The sequence below is a fragment of the Tenrec ecaudatus genome, chromosome 13, assembly GCF_050624435.1.
Source record: "Tenrec ecaudatus isolate mTenEca1 chromosome 13, mTenEca1.hap1, whole genome shotgun sequence".
NCBI classification, from domain to species: Eukaryota; Metazoa; Chordata; class Mammalia; order Afrosoricida; family Tenrecidae; genus Tenrec; species Tenrec ecaudatus.
Genome location: NC_134542.1, coordinates 109,184,455 through 109,203,025, shown reverse-complemented (window position 1 = coordinate 109,203,025; position 18,571 = coordinate 109,184,455). Strand labels below are relative to the sequence as shown.

General features: G+C 37.6%; 1 protein-coding gene across 1 annotated transcript in view; it reads right to left on the bottom strand.

Moving 5' to 3' along the window:
- Window positions 1–18,571, bottom strand: part of LRP1B (LDL receptor related protein 1B) — a 1,653,255-nt gene that overhangs the window by 1,252,936 nt on the left and 381,748 nt on the right. The gene's annotated exons all lie outside the window — the stretch shown is intronic.

The window sequence follows — 18,571 nt, the reverse complement described above, 5'->3', positions numbered from 1 at the left end:
TGACCGAAGTCGTGGTATTTTCAATCGCTTCATATGCATCTGAAAGTCGGTACAATGGATAAGAAATACAGAAGAATTGATGCCTTGAAATAAAACAAACACATGTATGTTGGATGGAATACAGCCAGAATGCTCTTTAGAAGCAAGGATTGTAAGACTCTGTCTCATGTTCTTTGGACATGTTATCAAACGAGACGAGTCCATGCAGAAAGATGTCTTGCTAGGTAAAATACAGACTCAATGAAAAAGAGAATGGCCCTTGACAAGATGGGTTGACACAGTGACTCCAATAATGGACTCCAACATTAGAACTTTTGTGAGGAGGGGGCAGGGCCGGGCAGTCTTTCAACTTGTTGTACATAGGGTCGCTATGCTTCGTTACCAATCGGATGGCACTCACCGAGAGCTGGGCTATAAGGGGAGTGGAGTGTCAGTGTGCTTTCTAGTTATACAACAACGTTGACTTGAGTCAACTGGAGACACAATCCTCTATCAAACTACTCATTCTTTACCCAGAGCATGTTAATTTCCTGCAGTCACACCACCAAAGTGTAATGCTCCATGTACCGTTTCTCCACTACTCGACAGTTACACTCACTGTAACTTTAGTATTCAGAACCAGCTGATCAGGTTTCAAATCTACGTTGATAAAGTTTGTGTAAATCAGTTTGTTCCCACAGAGCCTTCTCTGTACACATAATGTGCTGTCTTTCATGTGCTAGATCATGTATCAATACATATTTTATTTAGAGCTTTTGCCTATTTTATCAGTTATGCTTATATTAGGGGCATTTTATCTGCTGTATATTATGAAATTAAACTTCCACTGGGTACTATTAAAATCGTTTTAATTTAGTTGCAATAATACCTAAAGCTGAACATTTATTTAATATTTCAACACATTGATTCAATTCTGGCTTTCTAATTCAACTTAATTAAAATATATTCTCCTCTGTATTATAATCAGAAAAGAGAAAACTCCTTCAACCCTTATTTATCCTTCTCAAATGAAATGAGCTTTTAAATATCAAACAAAAGAAGGTTAAAATGTCTGTGCTATGCTTTATCATTTCTGTATTGGGACTGATTCTTTACCAACGGCAACAAAATGATCATGCAATTGTAAATGAGTAAAAACTAAGATAATTTGAAATATTTGAATGGCTAGTTCAAAATGAGATATGAGGTCACACAATGATGGCAACAATGTATATGATAAAAGTGTAGGCAGATAGTCCTCTGGCTATGAACCACATCCATTCGTAGATGTATTTAAACTGAAGTTGTTAGTGCACAAAAAAGGTCAAAGCCTTTTCAGTGAGTTAAAAGTTGTTACTTAGTTCAAGAGAAAAAAATCGAAGCTCTTCCAATTGTCTTAAAAGGTGCAGTGCAGCACATGCAGGCAATGGTGAGGACAGCTGTGTTGTGATTCGGGATGGATGCACGGAGCCTGGTACTGCAGTGGGTCAAGGGTTGGTCTGCTAACTACAAAGTTGCTGATTCAAAGCCACCCACGGTTCTGCAGAAGAAAGATGAGCCTGTCCGTTCCAGGGAAGATTGATGGCCCTAGAAGCCTGACAGAGCAGTTCTGCTCTACCCTTCGGGTCACTCTGAGTCCATGAGTTCTCAATGGCAGTGGGTGTAATAGGTTTAGGCATTAGTTCAATCATTTCTAAGTGAGAACAAATTTATATATCATTAGAGGGCAACTCGGAACTGTCCACAGTCTGACATTCATAACCCAGAGACTTACTGTATTCTGAATTCTTTTGAAAGAGGTGGTAAGCCTTATTTAAAAAAAATGATTTATCAGTTAAATTTCACAAGAATTGGAATAGAATTTACTTCAGATATTGAGTATCTGTAAATAATGCACACTTTTCATGGCTTCATGAGAATAGTTGAATGACCCTTTATGGAATATTCTACAATAGAAAATTCTCATTGAGTAGATCCTGACAATTCTTGTAGATATGTAGTATCTAATTTGCATATATTAAAGAAAAATAAAACCTCAATGCATCATTCTAAGTCATGAAATAAGTGATAATTGCCTCTTTCAGAGGATGATTACATATTCCATGAGTACTGAGAATGATTACATATTCCATGCGTACTGATTATCAAAGAATCATTATTTAGATTCAATATATTTATTTTTCCTTTGGAAAGCATTTTTCACTGAAACTATTACATGTCAAAAATTGTAACTGACAGAATGTAAAACAACTGATGTAAAATGAAAAATACATCGGCAAATTCAATAAATAAAGTAGCCTAAGCTTTCTATTACAACAAAGATGAACAAAATTCTTTGTTAAGTCTCTGTATCTAGTTATTTTTATATATTTTTAAAGTGAGAATGATATTTACTTTTTATTTTCTTTCAAAGTAATTGTTTTTCATTTAAGCTGGGAAGAAATTAACATGTCAATAATTTTAAAATCCATGTTTGAATAGGTCCCTAATGTTTTTGTCCTAAGTTTAGAACTGTGTAATACAGCGTGGCCTGCACAATAGAAACACGGCCATTTCAGTGTGTGAGGCATGAATGTGTGCGATTCAATAACAATTCACCAGCTGTGTCAACCCTAGGTTTCTGTTAAATCCAAGAGAGAGACATTGGCCTGGCTTTGTATCTCACACAAGTCTTTCTAACAAGGTTTCCAGCTGATAAAGGTCTTAGTGTCATCCTGGAAGATGACGACTTTTCAATTTCCCACGAAAAAGTAGCACAGACTCATCCTAATGTAGACGTAGCCATTGTTAAAAATGAGAGCAGGTATTAGTGCTTTTTGTGCATAGAGAATTTTGCAAATTTACTAAATTTTCTGATATTGATTTCTTCAAGCACATTCATAAAAAAGAAACTATGATAACACGGCGGTTAATTGCTCAGTCACTAACCTGAAAGTTGGCAGTCGGAACCCACCAGTTGTTCTGCAGTTGAAATAAATGGTATTCAATCCCCAAACCAATCTTACTGCCTGTGATAGGTGATTATATGTCAACTTGGATGTATATGAAAGTATAGGGTGCAATTCAACCTGCAAATCTGGTCACAGCCTAGTGAGGTATCCTTGGAGATGTGGCCTTCGTTAAGGAAAGAAAGCGCCTCCATGGGAGCTGTCAGCAACCTACCATGTCTCCTCCGACCTTGGATTCTCATGATTCTGCACCCACCGCCTGCGATTTGTCTGCCTCCCACTTCAGCTTGCTGCATCATGGACTGGTAGCTATATGAGTCTGAAGTGGGCCCTGGCTTTCCAGGGACTTATGGACTTGAGTTGAATTGGGCTGGCATGCCTCAATATATACTTAGTTATTGATTTAAAGCTCTTTCTTACACATATGTGAGTTCCACTGGACTTGTTTCTCTCTAGAAACTGGCCTAAAATACTGTCATTTGAGTCATTATGTCTCACAGTGACCCTATAGGACATGGAACAACTGCCCTTTGGGCTTCTGGGACTTGTACGTCTACTCATGGCTATTTATTAATATACTTCTCCAAGACTCTTATTTTCTTGAGACAATGTTTTCCCATTTTGAAAAGTATAGTTCTCAATATAGGATGGAAATATAGGAGCTCATATATTAAAATGCTGAGCAAGAGGATAAAGTTAGAGATGCTGGGGTTGTTGTTCGTGTGGTTGTTGTCTGTGTTATCTGCCAGCGAGTCCGTTCCAATTCCTGATGATCCTATGATCCTATGAATAACAGAATGAAACACCACCTAGCCTTGTAGCAGTCTCACACTGTTATGTCCCATCCATTGTTGCAGCCGCCTTGCCAATTCATCTTCTTCTGGGTGTATCTCATTTTCGTTGACTCTTTATTGGACCAAGCCTCACATCCTCTTCCATGGGCTGGTCCTTCAGGAAACATGTATCAAGATGTGAAGTCTCAGCATCCTCCTTTCTAAGGACCATTCTGACAGTACTTCTTCTAAGTCAGATTTGTTTTTCTGAAAGTTCATGGTGCTGTCAATATGCTTCACCAAGGCCATAATTCATATGTACCGTTTCTTCTCCAGTTTCCCCTGGTTCCAGTGCAGCATGCATGTTTGGTCAGTTGCACCTCAGTCCTCAAAGAGTGACCTTTGCTCTTTAACATTCTAGAGACGTCTTTGACCGCAGATTTAATCAAAGTAATGTGCTGCTTAATTTCTTGACCACTGCTTTCATGATTGCTGGCTTTGGATGCAAGTAAAATGAAATCCTGGACCACTTCAATCTTACCTCCATTTAGAAGGGTGATTTAGGTTGTTCCTGGTGTAGATTGCTATTATCTTTATGTTTCAGATCTTCCTATGGATTCCTTTGAAGCTGGATTATTATTATTATTTTAATCTCCATCAGTAAGTGTGCCGTGTCCCCTTCAAATTCAGCAAGAAAGGTTTTGTCATCTGGACGTCAACGTTTGTTCAGGAGTTTATTCCAACCCAGTGGTACATTCTTCTTCATATGTTCCAGCCTCTTAGGTTATTTGGTCACCATACAAACTGAAGTATCATGGAAGCACACCCTGTCAATGCACACCTTTCCCAATTTTGAAACAATAAAGAAGCTGAATAGTTCCAAAAGGTGACGCAAGAAAACCAGGGAAATAGTTGACAGTGAAGTGTGCAAATGCCTGAGACAGAAAATCAAGTGCTCACTATTTCTCAAGCTAAAAGAACTGAAGGACAAAAAGTCAAGCTTTGAGTTGCAACATTGAAGGAAATATTACAGGAGACGGGAAGTCTCCTGCCCTCCCAAGAAAAAGATGGACACCAAACAGAGAGTCACTGTACCAAAAATAATTGGCTTACATTCAACCACACAAAGGGAAGTATGTGATCAAAAACTGATTAAAGGAAGACTACAAGCTGCACTGAACACAGTTTTGAACATAAATGTTTCAGGAAATGATGAAATATCAATTGGGAAGTTTAAAATATCTGATGGGGCGGGGTTGAAATGGTCCAAAGAATTTGGAAGATCAGGTCAAATGACTGAAAGAGATCTATATTTGGGCCCATTGCAAAGAAAGGCGAAGCAACAAAATGCAGACATTATCGAGTAATATCATTATCATCAATTAGAATTTTGCAGAAGATAATTCAAAGCCATTTGCAGTAAATATTGACAAAGTGGTATCAGAAATATTAGCCAGGTTCAGACGAGGATGTGGTAAAGAAATACCATTTTTGGCAACTGATGGATCTTGGCCAAAATTAAAGAACGAGAACACCAAAAATGTTTTCTTGACTATATAGAGGCATTCTACTCTGTGGATTGTAACAAGTTGTGGAAAACGTTGAGAAGAATGTGAATTCCAGGACACTTCATTGTGCTCATGTGGAATCTGCACAGATACCAGGAAGCAGTTGCTGTACACAACGAGGATTTAAACTCAAGAAAGTTGTGCATCAGAAACATGACAGGACAAAATTCTACAGTTTTATAGAAAAATTCAAACAGTAAACAAATATTTTAAGGAAACTGAAAAAAAATTGCTAATATAGAGTAATGACAAAGAGTTTTATTTTAAAGTGGTCTTGGTTTCTAATGATGGAATACAGAGAAGAAAGAGCAAATAGCCGAACAATGCCTCTACTGAATATGAAGAAATCCCAGGAAGGAAGAGCTGCAAAGGAAATTCTGAGCCATATACCACTCTTCCGATAAGTTCATGGTACTTATTCAATCTGTATGTTGGGCTAGGTGTCCAGACAAGCTACTTAAGGAGATGGCTTGCTTGGCTTGGCTATATTATCTTTTCCCTTTCTCCTAGAATTTGCATATGATATTTGGAGCTATATTTTATCAGTCAGCTACCTCAATGGTGAAAGCCAAGTGACAGGAAAAGAAATATAGAAAGAGAGAGAAAGAGATTATATTATCACAAACGCACATGGACCATCATGGCTGCTTGGTTTTTCACTTCCAGACACTTTTTTTCAAGAGAGAAAAATAAAAATAAAGCTCGCTTTTTTTTTAAGCTAGTCATTTTAAGCCTGTTAGTCACAGGCAAACACATTTCTAAAGCGATGTGATATGGGTGAATAAGGGAATGCTCAAGTATAAAATCTAGGAGGAATTAACAAATAATAAAATAATGGATCAAAGCTCTCACATCCAATCATAGTGGACACTCAGCTGAGACACGATCAAATGTCATGGTTTCTGGGAAAGAGTAGCACATAACTTCAAGGACATTGTAAATTTAAGGATTTGTGAAGACAAGCAAGAACAAGGTGATTTAGCTACTGGAATATGTTGGATGGAATCTGTTGGAGAGAAAAAACATAAAACTGAGAGGGTATGGAGGATTTCACACTATCGGATGCAAATATTTCCTCACTGTACAAATTACCAAGCCGGGACTGCATTGCTAAAAATGGTTGTTAGACTTTTCCTCCCTGGAGGCCAGCCAAGCAGGGTAGACAGCAATCTGCCATGGGGAATTTGGGTGAAGTCCAGCCTACAGGCAGATGGATGGCCCGGATGACCTCTGAAAGTCCCTTCTGGCCCTATTATCCTGGCACTCTGTTTCTTGCAGAGAGAAAGTTATTGCTGCTTCTCTGTTTGTAGTTGTAGTCATTGAGGAGACCTCTGCTTCCCTCTCATCTGTTGCTGGTATTTCTCCTAAAGAAGAAACAAAGCTAAGAGAACAGCACTTTGGACAGAATGCAGGCACGCATCTTCTTGACAAAGAGCACTGGGTTGTTTGCCGCCAGTCATTCCAGCACAGGGTGCAGCACAGTCTACCTCGTGGGTTTGCTGCAAATAGTTCCAGGCGCTTCTGCACATTCTCTCTCTCTTCATTGTTGTCTGCTTAGCTGTCTCTCTGCCCACTTGCCTGTGACTCTGTAGGGAAGAGGCTGGGGTGAAAGTTCAATGTCATTTTCTTTAGGGGAGTCTAATCTATTAGGACTATGAAATGTATAGAGGAGAATGAATTAAGCCAAGTCATGTTTGTTTGGAAAAATCTCATCTCAAAAGTTAATCTACACCAAATTCGGCAAGACTACCAAGATTTGAACCCAAACCTACGGCATTCAGTCCTACACATTCTGTTTTGTGGAACTGAGTTGTAAAGGCCTGACACACTGCCAAGATCCTTGAAGTCATTGCTCAAAGTAGGACCGAGGAATCTAAGACAGAGCTTGACAAACGAAATCATCTTATCCGGATTTCTCCAAGGGCAAGAAACAAAGACGGAAAGTCGTTTTTAAATGAGGATTTTTGTTTAATTCTCTGAAATAATTTACAATGGTTCTCCAATAGCTACAGGCTGCAACATTTCAGTAATAAGTATATAATATCAATTTTTATATAATGCATCCTATGTGTCTGTATTCTCTATATGATAAATATTGAGATATAATTTGGTATGATTCATTTGGAATAATATATTCTACTTAATTTTGTCTTAAACTCCTTTGTAACCTCTAAAATAATATTTAGTTGACCTAATTAAATTTTGGACTATTTAGTCTGAAGGAGAATGCACCTCAGATTTCAGCTCATGGAACTGAAAAGTTCTCTTTGTGATTTGTCCTTCCATTTTCCTCACATCGAACAGCCAAGCATTGGCTCCATCACACTGCCCTAATTCAGAAACTCAGACAGTAGATGATCAGCTTTTGAGTGGCAAGTGATGACTCCACAAGCCAAAGTAGTTTGGACCAATTCTACAATCCCTTGTAGCAACCATGGAAACCAACTCGTCCAACTCATAGTGACTCATGGTTCTCCTTCCTAATGCCGTGACCCTTTCATATAGTTCATGTTGTGGTGACCCCCCCCAACCATAAAATTGTTTTCTTTGATACTTCATAACTGTCATTTTGCTACTGTGAAGAATATGGTGACCCCTGTGAAAGGGTCGGCTGATCTCCAAAGGGGTCGCAACCCACAGGTTGAGAACCGTTGAAGAATAGAACTGTTCATTAGGGTTTTCAAGGCTGTACATCTTTATTGGTTCAGAGAGCCTGCTTTTTCTCACACAGAGAATCCGGTTAGATTAAAACATCAATCTTGGGTTAGCACTCCGTGCTTATCTAATGGCACCAACTACTTGTTTTTTTTCTCCCCTTGGAACCAAGAGCAGTTCGTAGCTTTATTTTATCATTTCTCTCCCAATCCTAATGGGGAGTCAAAATGTATATTTTTAGTGAATGCAAATAAACTTGAGTGGTTTCTTGTGCCTCAAAACATTGACTTATAATAAAAAATGTTATATGTATAAATTCAAATTTTAAAATATATGTAGACAGTTTGAAGAAGCTTAAAATATACATTAATATTACTTCATACCTCCAAAAAAGCATTTAACTTCAAAATAGATTAAGTATGGTGAACTGAGAAGTCACCAATCTCTAATTTCATTTTCTAAATATCACTTAATATATGGAAATGATCAGTGACAATCATATCAAGATCGGTTCAGTTCGTGTTGAGCCCATGGTGAGTTATAGTTACCCTTTACCCTTTACCCATGCTGGAACTGCCCACAGGACAGTCCCAGGTCATTAACAACTGCCACGTTTTTCACCCGAAAAGCAAGTAGTGAATCCAAACTCCAACATTTGAGTGAGAACCAGGGCAAATATATATATATATATATATATATATATATATATATATATATATATATATATATATATACACACACACACACATATACATATATATTCAGAATTGAAACTCACTGAAAGGTGTTCAAATCTCACTACCGCTATCGAATGCTGTAAAACTTAGACAAATTACAGCTTGGTTACAACAACAAATCTCAAAACTTCTAAATATTTCTTGGTGACTTTCCATTAGAATGGCAACATACTGTCTCAGCTTCTCCAAAATAAAGTGTTGTGAAAATATCTGGAGAAACTTATAATATTCCCTTCTGACCCAAATATGAAAACTTCTGAAGTTGTTTTTCTTTGAGCTTCAGAGAGCTACAAGTTCAGACCTGCTTCTCAGAGGTAGAGGAAGCATCTTCTTGTCCTGGGCACACACCTTGGCAAAGGAGAGCACTGCTCTTGCTTGTTGAAGGGCCTATTGCGAAGAGTTATATGAAACATTGGAGTCTGCCAGCTGCTTACATGGTTTCCAGCTGTTCACTTAACACATTCCCCGCTCCCCCTTCCAATCAATTAATAAAACTGGCAGGGCATACGTAGTTAGTGTAAAAATATGCGTCACTTGGTTTTATACAACCCTTCTTGTCCCTTTGGGAATGTGTCAGGAAGCACACTGGATCAACCCTCCTCTGTACCTCTCTGCGTGGCTACGTGAGAGCCCAGTAGCCGAAAGTGGCAAGTGAAACTCAAGGTCACATTTATAAACCTTGTCCTCCAACAGATTTTTGTGTGCCTCTTGGGACACATTCCACTTCAATGACTTACTCTAATTTCTTGCTTTTTCTCAATTTAAAGTTGGTTGTGTCAAAAATCCACAGTAATAAATCATAAGGGACTTGATCTCACATGTGAGGTTGAGTTGGGAGCCGTGAGAGTTGGAGATCATTTTAATTTTTGAATAATATTGAAACAGTCACATATTTCTCAAAGTGAAAGTATAGGAAGGCACAATTTAGGCATCCTCCAAGGTACTACTCTAACTAAGCTTAAAATAGTACATGTATTCTCCCAATTCCTAATTTTAATTTGAAAAGAAATTCACTTAATATAGTTCTCATGCTCTCAACTCTGACTTTCACTTGCATGAAAGTCAAACACAAGCATGTAGCACAAGCCACAATTTAAAGAGGGCAACCAACCTGCCTGGATTCAGAGAAAATTAAATGAGAAAGGAATGATAATTACTTACTTCAATAATTTTCATGACTATAGCAATATGCATATTTATTTCCTAAGAATAAACCACAAAATGGTTATAGATGCAGCAATGCATCTCCATATGTTTAATATTAAAATAATACCTTATAGTGCCCTTTTAATAGTACTCAGAATATAGTCTAGCCTCATTTTCTTTACTCTTGCTCGTCATGATTTTATGCAATATGGATTTTAAGTGGATGAAAGTACACTATTATTCTAAACCCCAGGGATCTATTTCTTTTTCTTTGCTTCTTTTCTTTTTCCCACATTTGAACCCTTCTCTCACCACTCAGGATCCTGTGCTTCAATCTTACTGAAGGGCCAGGGCTCCCTGTCCACTATGTCCTCATGCGCTTGTGCCTCATGCCTGTGCTTCCTTAATGTTGGAGCATTCTTTCTGCCTCCATTTGTGTATCTACCTTTTAAAATGAGACACACATCACACACCAGTCCTCCAGCATAATTTCCTGCATCCCCTTAAGCAACATTAGATGCGCCTCATTTTATTCTTCCATAGCAATTTTTACCGATCTCTATGATGACATATGAATTTCAGGAAGGTAATAAAGAGGGCCCTGAATCCCTAGTGCCTGGTAAGTGCCTGGAATACTGGTAATTCTCAAGAAAAGTTCACTAAATTTAGTGAATGAATCAAATATGTGGGACAAAATTGCATTCTCAATTGTTACCTTTAAAATTTTTCATTTTGACCACATTTCAAACATTACGTCTTTGTTTTCTTCATACCAGGAAAGAGAGGTGGAGGGAAAACAAATGAATTTGAGGTTCGTGGCCCACGAAAATCCAAACAGATTTGTGAAGCCCAACATGGCAGAAACATTAAGATTTCTTTTTGGAAGGCAAGGCTGGGTTTAATGGACCTCCGCCCTTCTAATGGGTGACTTCTATGCAAGAACTTATTCCATTCTATTCAACACCTCGGAATAGATGTGTGCACCAAAGAGACAGCTCCATTCTAAAGCCATTGCTATCACCCCTAGTCCAGAATCTGAGTGAGCAAACACGACACAACTGTGCTTTAGGGAAGGTATGTACACGTATCCACCATAATTTAAAGGCATACACTTAAAACCCAAATTAACTGAAAGTGGGATAAAAGTCAAATGTAATTGAAGGCTCAGAATGTACTTGTATTCCCACCTTAGATTAAATATTGGAGTAAGTAATAAAGAAATCATACAATTTAGTTCAAAACCATCTTCTTCTGGAAAGAAAAATTGGTACAGAATTTGAATTGATGTCTATATTATATATTAAAATATTTCTCCATTAACTTAAATCTTTCTTTTATTGATTATTTTTAAAGTAATAATACTTTTTGTAGTCATCTAAAAAAAACAATAAAAACAGAAACCAAATTCACAACTATCAGGTCAATGGTGACTCCTAGTGATCTGCCCAGCAACTTCCTCACGAGGGATTACCCACCCATCGCTTTCTGAGACTGAAACTGTTTATCAGAATATAAAACCCAGTCTTTCTGCAGTGGAACTGCTGGTGGATTCAAAAGGCAAACCATGTGGATCATAGTCCAATGCATAACCGCTACACCACAAGGGCATGTGTAACATGCACATACATTATAAATACATACATATAAGCTATGTATACATATAAGGTGTTTCTATACATTTAGATGTCTTCCACATTCGTTTTCTTTCCATTTATTTTTAGGGGGTGTATAACTAGTGTTACTCCAATGTAATATTAATAATAGTCAGAGATACAAAATTAGTACAAAAAGTGTTCCTCCAAACGAAGAGTAAACCCTTTTTGATGCACTAGTGCAGGATATACTTGGGTCACAAAACAGAGCCATCCTTTCCCCTGAGGAATTCATTTAGCTAGTGTGTTGTCTGTAAACATCAAAATACTTAAACAGTCAGTTAGAACTTTATTCCAACTCTCGTTAGAGATGTAGTTTATAGTTTGCATCTGACATATCAATGTTAAGAAACCATGGATTTTGGTAATCTGTGATGTAAAATAAAAAGCATTGAAAACTCAGGCCTGGGTGATTATTTGCACGCACTCGCACTAGAAGGGTGCACCCTCTGATTCTCACATAAATGTTCTTCCTTGAATGAAAAGGGGCTTCTCAGTCTTACAGGTGGTGGTACATTTGACGAAAAACCTATTCTTTCTAGGAATTCTGTTGCCGCCGTGATGCTTTCCAAGTGGGCCTAGATGAGTCAGTGTCAAGAATCATATCCCTGCACCACACTAACTCAATTACATGACCTAATCTCTTTGGAGAGAAAGTGTATGCACTGGAGATATTTGTGAGACCAGCAGATCAACGCCTTCCTACAACTCTTAACACAAAGACAAGGCTATTGCTCGGATCAGTTCTGCAGCAGGGGAAGCTCGTCTGATCCAAAGTCGTCTCCGCACAGAAACCCACACCTTCTAGCTAACTCCCCTTATTTGTTTCTAGCTTAGGCTCACTGATGTCCCCAGCCACTTGAGCACATACAGGGGTGATCGCTTGCTTTAACTTCCATGGCGCTCTTTCTGTACCACTCTTTGCCATTGCTCAAATGTCCATACCTTTGATTTGCATCCATATGCTTCCCTTCTGCATACTAGTATATTTGGAAGAAAATTAGCATTACTTTTCAATGGATACTTTTAATATGGAGATAGAATGAGATCCATGAACACATAACTAACATACAATTAAAAATAACAAAATGTCTGAATTGATTCACCTTCTTTATCAGCTTTGAGAACTCCCTCCCCTCTCCTTTGCTCATCCTTCCTTCAATTTTGATAGCTACGAACTAATCTTTTGTCATTCAGAAGTCAATGATTGTTGCTAAAGAATTAGTCTCCTAAAATAAAAATTCTCCTTCAGGAAGAATGAAAGATACCAGCTAAGAATCAGCATTTGGTCTGTGCTGGAAGAAAGACAGTGGGGGAAACACAACAACAAACACTTAACAATGAAAGTGGGGAGCCTTTGTTTCATCTGCTTTGGACCTATGATTGTAAGGAGTGACCAGTCCCGAGAGAAGGACACCAGGCTTCATGAAGGAAGAAGACCATCAGCCATTTACATAGACACCGTGGCTACAGTCCACTCAAATATGGAAACACTTGGGTGAGTGGCATCAACTGGCCGAGGTTTTGTTCTGTGGTGTAGACTCTAGGAGTCAGAGTCAAGGTGAGGGCATGGAACCCCAAGGCTCTTTAGACTTGAGTGCTTGTTAACACAAGAAGTCCTGGCAGCAAAGACAGGACTGCTCCTGTACTGATTACAGGCTAGAAAACCCTACGGGGCAGCTTTCCCATGTCATAGAAGGCCAACATGAGCCGGATCAACTTGACAGCACAAAAACAGACTCCCTGGTCCCAGAAAGAGAATGTTTCCCTGTTTCCTCTGCTGAGTGTAAGAAGGTAGAAAGATAAAACAACCAAAAAACAGTCAAAATAAAATAGAATCAGCATTTAGATAATTCTTTTTGGAAATTTTGAAAAACATGAAATTTTAGCAAGATATTTTAAGGGTTATTAATTTTCCCCACAGATATTGTAAATTACAAAATTGTATAAACTATAAAAGTGAAAAGTTTTCATTTACCTTTGTCTATTATCCTGGTATTTTAGATCTTTTCTAATTGGATTTAAGTTTTATAAATAGAAACACAAAAGGATAAAACCACTATGTAAAATTTGAAACTGCTATGTAAAATAAATATATCCTAAAAACTGACACTAGATTGTGGGCAGTGGGAATTTTTAATTTTGTGTATTAGGAAGATTGTATTTCCAATTGTCAAGTAAGGTAAAATAATTCAACAGAATTTAACGTGATAAATATTATTTCAAATATTTAAGGATCAGACTATCTTTTTTTGAGTCAATGATCTGAAATATCTTACACACTCAGAATCTCAAACGAATAGATTTAGAATCCCAGAGACAAAGGAGAAAAGATGTGAAAGGTGGGTTTGTGTGTGTGTGTGTGTGTGTGTGTGTGTGTGTGAATTTGTGTGTTATGACAGGAAATATTCAAACTTCAGAATTTCTTTCCCTAGTGAGTTTTAGAAAATATTTCACACACTTGTACTATTGAGATTTAATAGGACACTGAAAAGTTTACTATCAAACAATGACAAAGATCACATAGCCACTTTCTCGAAGGACACAGAAGATTACATTCCTTTTGTGTTAGAGCCTTGAAGAAGAGACTGGATGGTACTAAGGAGACCGCCATTGACCTTCGGTACTGCAAACACACTGCAAATGTGGAACTTGGGTTGGATTTTAAATAGGGCACCCTTTGCTTACTTTCTTTTCAAATTTTAGCAAGACATTTAACACAATGATCTTAAGAATGCTGGAGTTTAAAACAGTGTTTCCATAGATCTCAGTCAATCTGTTCACTGCTTGCTGGTTTTGTTTACCTCATTGAGCCTTCTTTGTGTGACTCAAGGGATTTCTGCAGAAGTATTCTAGATTGAGAGACTTCACATTTTATGAAATGTATTTCTCTTTTTCACTCAATTTAGACACGGTGTTATTGCCACCAATATGAAATAACATAGAAAGATATAAAAATGATCTAAAATATAATGTGGTGATTTAAAAAATTCCTGTTGTAAAATTTATGTAAGCACATACCTATCTGGAAGTACAACCATATACAAAAATCCATTTTCCCTTCATCAAGTAGAGCTAAATTATGGAGATTAAAATATCGCTGCTATAGAAAATCATTAATAATAGATATGTTTTCATTACCTTCACCGGAGAGAAATTGATTTTTCTAGGAAACACTCAGAAAACATAGTTGATACAAACATACTCACAAGATCAGAATATCACCCCTAAACACTTAACCTTTTCTTTTTTTAGTAGTTTGCATAAAGTTGGCAATATACAACCATATGTATGTCGAATCCTTTATTAGGAAAACAAATCATCCTTGAATAATAGTCTAGCCTTGATATATAATTATTTAAATTAGGCTGTGTGCTCAGAATACAACAGATGGGAGAGATGGACAAGAAGGAGGCTTCACTGCATGGTTATACAACATGCACATCTTTCTAAACAGCAGTACAACATTTTAATTACGCCACACTTTTTGTGCCTCTGTGAAGATGAGGGGGTTCATTGCAGAGGGACTGTGAAGCCAGCAATGAGGGAGAAGGTCAGTGATGGAAGAGGAGACTGAGTTCTAGTCATACAGCATTGCCTAGAAACAATCATTTTTCCCCTTTTAAGAAAAGTGGTAAAATCAATGGCAACTGAAAGATGTAAATTTTGTCCTGTGTTTTCAGGGGCACAGTGCGAGACCAAGCATGGCTAACGACATTTCTGAGGGTTTTCTGTCTACCCCCAATACAGATAAATTTGACTGTGGAATGACTACATGCTTTCAGTCACCTTGCTATCACCATTCTCCATTGTGCACAAGGTCACAGAATTAGATGTCAAATTCTCTATTGTGTAAATAAATAATAAGTATAGATATAAAAATGCTTTTTTGTTGTCTCTGTTTATCTCTGTTTATTTTTATGAGTAGGTATTTAGATCATTAAAGCACCTTGTTGAAATCTAGAAAGATAACTGTGTTAGAGGGAAATAAGATACAATTAACCTGTTACTGGTGAAAAAAAGGAAAGAAAAAAAACCCGTTTTTTTCTTATTTAAAACAAGTGGTAAATCCAATGCCAACTGAAAGGTGTGGATTTTGGTCTGTGTTTTTAGGGGTACTCAATAAGACCAAGCATGGCTAATGAGATTTCATGACCCAGTGTTGGAGGTAGTATACAGAGGAAGTAAGAGCTGAAAAAAATTAATCACTCAAGGAAGCAGGGAATATATGGAAAATCCATAGGTTTCAGAAAATGATGCCAAGAGGAGAGCATATAGAAACTAAGACAGACACGTGATGTTTTAAAAGGACGCAGAAAACCTATGAAACCTTTATTTCAACCATCTTGCAAGTCACAAACTCCCTCCTAAAAGACCAGGTTTAAGATAAATGAAAAACAGGGACACTCCTGACCACTGCTTGACCTGAAAGGGTCCCAGTATTAACTTGGGATGGGAACTAAGAATAAAGATGTCAGTCATGCCCAAATAATTATGTTAAGTATCCCAGGTGCCTTGCTACTGAGTTCACCTTGAATTTTCAGACTCCAAATTTGTCCAATATGCTGCATTTTGCACTGGGTGGGCAGGGTGGGGGTGCAGAAAAGAGTTTGTAAAAACTGCACAGCTGCACAACAGGTCCAATTCAGAAACCTTGCTCCAAGAAAGACATACCAATTCTTAACTAAGACAATTATCTGTTATTTGTAAGCTTGCAGGGACTTGGCTACTTATCACCAGTCTTCTCTGAAGGTCCTTACAGAATCATGGTTGTCTATGGCCTGCTCCCCCTGCAGGTTTCTGTGTTTTAATGAATGTCTTAACTTAATTTTAATTTTCTGACTCTTTTTACACACACCCAAGTTCTCAAACACCAGGAATGAGACATGAAAGAAAAGCTGAATAAGATAAGAAAATTAGCAAAACCAATCACATACTCTAACTCTCAATGCAAACCTAGATACGCTATTTTCAGTTTTCAAGATGAATTGCAACACAACTTAGATTTTGTTCAAGATATTGTAATTTGAATTTTCTTCCTTAAGTATAAAACATCTCTCATTTATTAGATCAAAAACTCGAAATTTTATTAGAAAACTGTAGGGTTATTTTTAATCATCTACAAAACTGAAATGTATGTAAGATATTCAAGTGTGTGTAATCACCACTGAAGAAGTAGTTGGTGACATTACCTGTATCACTTTAGAAGCATGTTCACACATGTCTACATAAACAGCAAATTTTAGTAGAATAAGAAGTCTAAATAATCATTGAAGTGGATTAAACTAGTCTTCCAAAAATTAATTCCTGAAAAGAATTTAAACAATTTTAAAAATTTTGTAATTTAGTACTAACTTCCAGTAATAGAATGCTTTTCATTACAGCATAATAAAATATAGTAAATATTTAAAATTAAACATACCATGCAATATACCATTTTATTTAAAAAGGCATACATTCCACAAATATATTCCTAAATAAACATAAAATATCTTAAGTCATTATGGAAGGCCTGGGAGCCTAGAGGTTTTGCGTTGTGCTACTTGACTACAAGGTCAGCAGTTCAAAACCCCCAGACATTACTCAGGAGAAAGGTGAGGCTTTCTACTTCCTTAAAGAGCTACAGTCTCAGAACTTCACAGGGCAGTTCCACCCTGTCTTACAGGGTCACAATGAGTCAGTGTACAGTCAATGGCAATGAGAAAAAAATAGGGAAAGTCATTATTTTCTATAACCAAAATTAAGATTCTGCGGGTTCCTTTCTGCCAGCCTGTCAGTGTTTATAACGAAGGAAGAATCTCAGTCAAAAGGAAGTATCTGTGGAAGACCTTTAACTTCCATGTCGGAGTTTGCTCGCAGCATCAGAGAAATAGGCCAGCTCTGTAGACATCAAGGATGTAACGACCTGGTCAATGTTAGCAGCCTGCCTATGCTGTCTCTTCACGCTCCTCTCATTGCGTTTTTCTTTCTGGCATGTGCACTTCACTTTTTTTTTCTCTAACATACCTCTCTATCTCTGGTCTTGAGTCCAGTTTGTTTTAGTCAAATAGTTAAAAAAAAATTGGTAGCCAGCAAGCTGGATCGGGCATCAGGTAGGTTTGTTTACCTGGCACTGCTGGATGTCTGTGTGGTATGGGACGCATATGTGTACATACTCAATGCCATTGAGTCTATTGTGACTCATAGCACCTCTACAGGGCAGAATAAAACTATCTCGGTGGGTTTCCAAGACTAAATATTTATGAGAGTAGAAAGCCTCATCTTTCTCCTTTGGAGTGTCTGCTGGTTTTGAACTGCTGACCTTGGGGTTAGTGCCCGATCTCATAGGGTTGATATGTATATGTGTGTGTGTTGTGTGAACTATGTATACATACATTCCTTTCTTTTTAAATGTAACAACTAACGCTGGAACCAGTTTGCACATTGTAACAAACAGCTTGAGTTGAGTCTGTCCACAGACCAAAAAAGTATCTCCAGATTTCTACACTCAGTTCCAGTCTCCACGGTCCTACCGGTATTGGCCAGTGCTATTTGACACCACAGCTACAGAGCCTTTGTGTTCCATTAGTCTGTCCAAATCAGATGTAAGAATTCAGGTGCAGAGCTTTATTTCCTGGTACCTTCTTGCCAGCTAATTCACCAGATGAAAACTTTGATACCTTGATCCTGGATTTCTCAGTCTGAAATTTCTGCCAAAACTTTATCTTATCAGTGTGCCTGCTTCAACAATGTTTTTTACTACTTAGTTTTAAGACATCTCTCCCTCATATCATTAATAGACACACAGACACTCTACCATCGTCAAATTTAGAGGTATTTATAAAGAGGTGGGCGTGGGGGGGGCAGAACTGGGAGAAAGCTACTGTGAGTTCTGTACCACCTTAATGGAATTATATAAAAAAGAAGCTTCCTTTGGTTGCATCTTACTAAAATATTTTATTTTAGAAGCCAAATCAAAACAAACAGACTTGTAAAATCTGTATAACATTAAACTACGATGACACAGACTTCCCATCTCTCCCTTGATCACAAGTACTCTTTGATATGAAACACGTAATTGTGTAAAGGCCCAGCTTCAAAGCCTGAATGTGTTTCAGCGTCTGTGGTTTTCAA